Source organism: Neolamprologus brichardi, chromosome 7, assembly GCF_056152115.1.
Source record: "Neolamprologus brichardi isolate AB-2024 chromosome 7, ASM5615211v1, whole genome shotgun sequence".
Taxonomy (NCBI): domain Eukaryota; kingdom Metazoa; phylum Chordata; class Actinopteri; order Cichliformes; family Cichlidae; genus Neolamprologus; species Neolamprologus brichardi.
Genome location: NC_142110.1, coordinates 48960960 through 48966959, shown reverse-complemented (window position 1 = coordinate 48966959; position 6000 = coordinate 48960960).

The following is a 6000-nucleotide window of genomic DNA, read 5'->3' as shown; positions in this document are numbered from 1 at the left end:
CAATCTGAAAAGCCTGAAAAGCAGCAATACACAGAAGAGGTCAAACATTCCCAACCACTCCCAGTGGGAAAACTTGGTGCACAAGGAACCCAGGAGCCTGCTACCCTCAAATCTGAAAACAATTATCATATGAATTTCAGGACTTTATAACACTAGAGAGTAAACCTGTAGCCAAAGGTGTTCATCCAGTCGGGAGATCATCAGGATGTGATGTGTTGGCAGTTTATAAGTTTTAAATGTAAAGCTTGTGCATTCAAATATTTAGCCCTCAACCACTCTTGAGTTTAGTCCACATCATAAAAGCTTTAAAATTCCAAGTGCAATAGCATGCAAGCTCTAAGTCGTGTAAATCACAAACTTTTGGCCCCATTTCTATGTCGCTGAACCGCTGAGCGTCTATCACATTGCATCTTAGATTCCTGTAAGCCTCACAAACATCAAGATTTAATCAAGCGATGTAAAAATATGACAGGTCTGGTTTAACTGCACTGCATCAAGAGGATCGACGACCTGTTAGCTGCCTTTGAGTCAATGCCAGTGTTCTTCTTAAGCATTTGAAAAGTGATTGTGATTGCCATATTAGCTGCGCAGGGTCTGATGCACTCATACAGTGAAACAGAAAACTTTAATGCTCATATGGAACCTCTCCAACATTGTAAAGATCCTGGTTTACTCACTGAACTGTACACTTAGCTTTTATGGTACAAGCATGACTGAAAGTCCTCGTGTTAAATTAGACTGTTTTGTATAGCTCATGTTCCCCTGGCCTGTACTTTAAAAATCATAGTTACAGGTTGGACAAAATAAAGAGAACCTTTTCAGAAAGACGCATGGCTACAAATGTGTACAGCTGTGTGTTTCTGGTTATGAAACAATGCATCAATGTCTCTGTAAACATGCTATAGTTTGTGCTCATGCACTGAAGACTTGGCCACTCTGGCTTGGTTAACTAACTGCTTCTTGTTGTCTACATGCTGTGGACAATGTGTGTGCCTAGCCACAAACAGTGTGTGTTTCTGCCTATTTTTTTTATATAGACTTTGCCTTGTTTATGCAGACAACTGAACCCAAGAGTGACCCTCAGCAATGCAAAATGACCATCATGTGACTATTTAACAATTTTTTGACTATTCTTTTAATCCTAAACCATATACGTACGATTTAACTTGATGCCATTTCAAAAATCATAGTGGCACTAACAGTATTAAAAACATTGTATTTAAGTCTGATATTAGATGGATTCAAGGAAACTACAGCACTGTGCAGAACTTTTGAGTCACCCCTCATTTCTTTAGATTTTGCTTCCAAGGAGCCAGACTTTTTAAAGTGCTCTTGAGCAATAGTTGTCCAGGCTTTCTGAAGGCCTTTCAAAGTTTTTCTTTGAACACTGGCTGCTCTCTCACTCATCTTCATTCCACTCCATGTCATCTGGCAATTTTCAGAGGAATGGGATTTTTATTTGTTTGTTTGTTGAACCATTTAAAACCGACCAGTCTAGCAGAAGGGATGAACCAGTGTATTTTAGGCACTTTGCTGTTCTAAAAACTCACAGTTGAATCTGTGATAACACATTTTGACAGAAATAAAATTGTGTTTTTCCACCAAAAAGGTGATTCCCGAAGAGCCAGTGGCTGAAAACCTTGCATTTCTGAGCGTGGCGTCCAGTACGTCCATATAAAAAAAAAAAATTGAGGAATATGTACAAGTGAAGGAAAAAAGAAAAAGTGGCAGGCCTAGAATTTTAAAAAAGGACCCAAGAGATGCATCTGGCCCAGTTGATCCAGCTACTGTTCAGTGAAGCCTCATCAAAAATGGTCTTGATCGGCGGTCGACAAGAAGACATTCTTAAGGAAGGGAAACAAAAAACTTAAGAGTATCCAAAATTAGACAAAAACTGCCCTGAAAGTCAGTAGCAACAGGTCTCATGAAAAATATCATATTTTTGGTTCAAATTAACATTGGAGTGTATGGAGCAAGTCAGGAGTACAGAGAGGTTCAACAGTGAGTGTTCACAGCCATCTGTGAAACAGAATGGAGGCTCTGCCAAGGTTTGGATCTGCATTTCAGCCAGTGGTGGTGGGGAGCTTGTCAAAACTGATGGAGTTATAAACACAGAAAAGTACCACTATCAGATTTTAATGTGACAAGTATCAGATTAGAAACAGCTTCATTTTTTATGCATGACAGTGATGTTGATGACAATGCAGTAAGCATACCTGAATGGAAAAACACACATTGGAACACTATAAGTCGTGGATGAACGTCTCCACAGCCTGAACATCAGCATTACAACATCCAACAGTATGGGATTGTCTTGACAAAGAATGTAACAAAAGGCAGCCAGCAGCCAAAATAGAGCTGTGAATATCCTTCAGGAAGCCCGGAAAACTATTCCCTATGTCTATTTAAAGAAATGACAAGAAGGCTTGTCTGAGAGGTGAGGCTATTCTGAACAATAAAGGTGGCCACACCAAATATTGACTTTTCCCATTTTCCGAGCAAAATCTGAAGAAATTAAGCGTCTCTTGACTTTGTGCAGTACTGTACTTCCAAACAAAATGCCTTCATTTGTACTTTATATAATTACAGTACTCAAGGATGTCATTCTTTTCTAAACGAAAATCCCTATTTTCCTGCCATTCACAAAGTTTATTGGAAGCTATGCAAACACCTTTGAGGGCTTTAAACTTTAAACAGAGTCAAATGTACACAGATTGGCCAGATCATTGAGTCACTAAGCAAACCTAAGATAACTGTCTTAAAAACAAGAAAGAAAGCCAAGCAAGCATGGGCAGATATTTGAGTTAGTCCTCATGCTCAACTGATGATAATCCCAAACAAGCTAAATCGTTGTTATAGTTAAAATGGAGGCGTTGGAAAATGTTCCCACTTGAAAGGACCTGCTTGAAGGACACTCCCATTAACGATCGGAAGCAAAAAGTGATGTCTAAACTGAAACTATGTGGGCGCTCAACAGAAAGGTTCACAGTAAAACCCTGCATTGGCCTACATTTCATGCTGGACAAATATTAAACTGTATTATATCGAGTGACTGGAAAATTAAAAACCAAACATAAGGCCCAGGGGCCAGAATCGGCCTGGCAAAGACTCGAATCCGGCCCACTGGGTGGCCTTGGAAAATGTGAAGGAGAACATCAATTTTGGACTTTTAACTGTATTTTCATAACTTTTCCAGCTTTTCCTGAGATAAAGATCTGCCCTCATGGTCATTCATTTTAGGTCAAAGTAATTAATATATAGATTTCTGTAATTTCCCGCATTTAATTCTTACAATTTAAGCCTAAACAATTTTCTTTCCAGCCCACATAAGATTCAAGTGGGCTGTATATGCCTGCAACGTAAAATTAGTTTTAAGCAGAAACCCAAAGATCACCTACAGGTCACATGACCAATCTTGTCAGTGTTTGAAAGAAAGCCTTGTGAGTCTGTCTTTTACTGGCTCACTAACTCACAAATATCCTACAGTCAACCTGACTACAATCTAGACTCAGGTAGTTTCTGGCTGGTCACAGTTACAGCAGTCCCCATTTATGTCTCACTGGCCATACTTGATCAGGGAAGCTGAATCTCAAAGAATGAGCAGATAAGAGAACAGATATGTGCAGGGAGGGAAGTGAACTTAAGTGTGTGTTTCCTACATGGGAAATGTTCACCACAAGCAAAATGTTTGTAACATCATGCCACTAATTATATGTATTTACATTAAATTAAGGCAGACATATTTTATATTATCATCTAATTAACTGAGCCCCATTTGGATGAGACACAATATAAATCTGACAAACATCACAGGCTGTGAGGTTGGTAATGATTTCAGGTTCCAGATTGAGACAAGCGGTCCAAGTTCTCCATGTGTCAACAAGGTGAGCTCATGGTAAGTCCCTGATTCTCCCATGTCAAACACAGAAACACATTCTCTCCAGCTCTGGCAGCCCAGTCCCAGGCCTTTTCTTTTTAGAGGCTTCTAATCCTGGTGGGTCCCTGGCCTGACGTCACACGGCCCTCTCCCCACCCCTCTGTCTGCTGATGTGCTGTACCCACGCTCTCATTTCCTTTGCAGCTCACGAACACCAATCACTGCCCCGGTCCTTTTGACTTCTTACGTCTGAGCATCTGATTAAAACAGACTGCCTCATCCGACGCCTCATCTGGCCAGCTGAGGGGTTTAAACCTTACAGAAAGGAGGCACTGAGCGCTGATTCTGTGGGCTGGTGTGAGTGCAAAGTAGCCAACCAGGCTCCCTCTCCTTCCCTCACTCGCCCTTCCCCACTCCTCCTGTTGCATGTTCAGCTTCTTAGGCTTGATCACGTGACCAGGAAGTGTGGCTCTCTTCCATTTCCCCTCCTGAAGGAAAGAAAATATTTAAAAGGGGGCTGGCGCTAGGCTCTGTTACGTGGGCCTGGTTAAAAATAACTTAGATATTTAAGGCTGGAATCCCAGGGCAGGCAAAGGCTGGACAGCTTGCCGCCCGACAGGAGCTCTCGCCTCCCTCTCACTCTGTTTCTTGCTAACTTCTTCCTAACAGTGCTCCGTCGTCTGAAGCCATTTCGCCTTACCCACAATCACCACCCTGCACCTCAGAAACATTTTCCTACAACCAGTGGATGCTCAGCTCTACATTATTAAATGTTATGAAAATTCAGTTGGTGCTTCTCAGCCCAGCCGCAACTTTGTTTGGCTGCTGAGGTTTGGCCGGAAACGTCCAAACAAAGCAGCCGGACAAACCCAGACTTCATCCATTTGCATACCATGACAGAACTGTAAACCAACAACTATCCATCAACTATCAAAAATTTTCACCACTGCAGTGATTTACATACAAGGCCACAGCACCACATGTGATATACTGTTGATCTAAAATAAGTACTGAACTGGACACCAAACCTAAATCCTTCAATAATTTGATTTAGCTTTAGATGATTAGAAAATGAATGCAACTCATCAGATCTGCCCCTAACCTAAGGTTATTTGTAAGAAGCACATCCAGTGAAAAGATGCTATATTGCATATTATTATAATATTTTAAACTGTAAACATATATTTTAATTTGGGAACAACTATTTGAAACAATGTTAACACCTATAAACTAATATATTAAGTACATTACATAATAATAATATTACTCACATAATATTTCAGTCAAATAACTAATAACAATTAGCCAGCTAGCAGAATAGCAATGCCTCAATTCCTTTTTCAGCTACAACTGCATAAAATTAACTGAAAATGTTTACGGTAATTTACTATTTTCCTTTCTTTCAGGTCTTTTCCACATTTGGGTTTTGGGCTGTAGGTCAGCAATTTAAATACAATCATTAGTGACATTTTTCTGTAAACCTGAAATGCTCAAAGAGCAGTTTGAGATTTTTGAACAGATTATGTTGTCAAATAGTGCGCTGTACGGGTAAGTTTAGCTGCGAATGTTACAAACATTTGCTGCTTTTGTGCCGCTTTTTTTTCTTTTGTGCAGCTCCAGTGAAGGAATTGAGACTCATAGCTGTCTGAGTGCTACAAACCACAGCGATAGGGGAAATAATTCGATTACAGCCACAGTCAGTACCTCGTTGCTCGTGCCGTTCGAAAGCAAATAATCAGAAAGTCATCTGAACTTGAGTTCCTCTCTGGCTTTGCACTGGCTTTGCAAAACAAAAAGTTCCTACATATATAATTGTATTAAACCTAATGCGAGGTGGAGTAGTGGGGAAAGTACAGCGCTGAGATTCAACAAAGCTTGACTCAGCTTTCAAGAATTAGGGAAAGAATGAAAGCTATTTTTTAATTACTGAACAGCATCTGGAAGAGAGCACAGCAAACCTCAATATCTGGAGTTATGATCCGCTGATACTCATATGCACTTGGGCGCTTTCCAGGAGGGGGAACTTGACTGAGGGACACCAGTGGAAGCAATGCCCGAAAAGCTCAAATTCTCCAGTGATAGGCAGTTAAGCGTTTTGTTATTCAGTGTTCACAAGTGTGTTG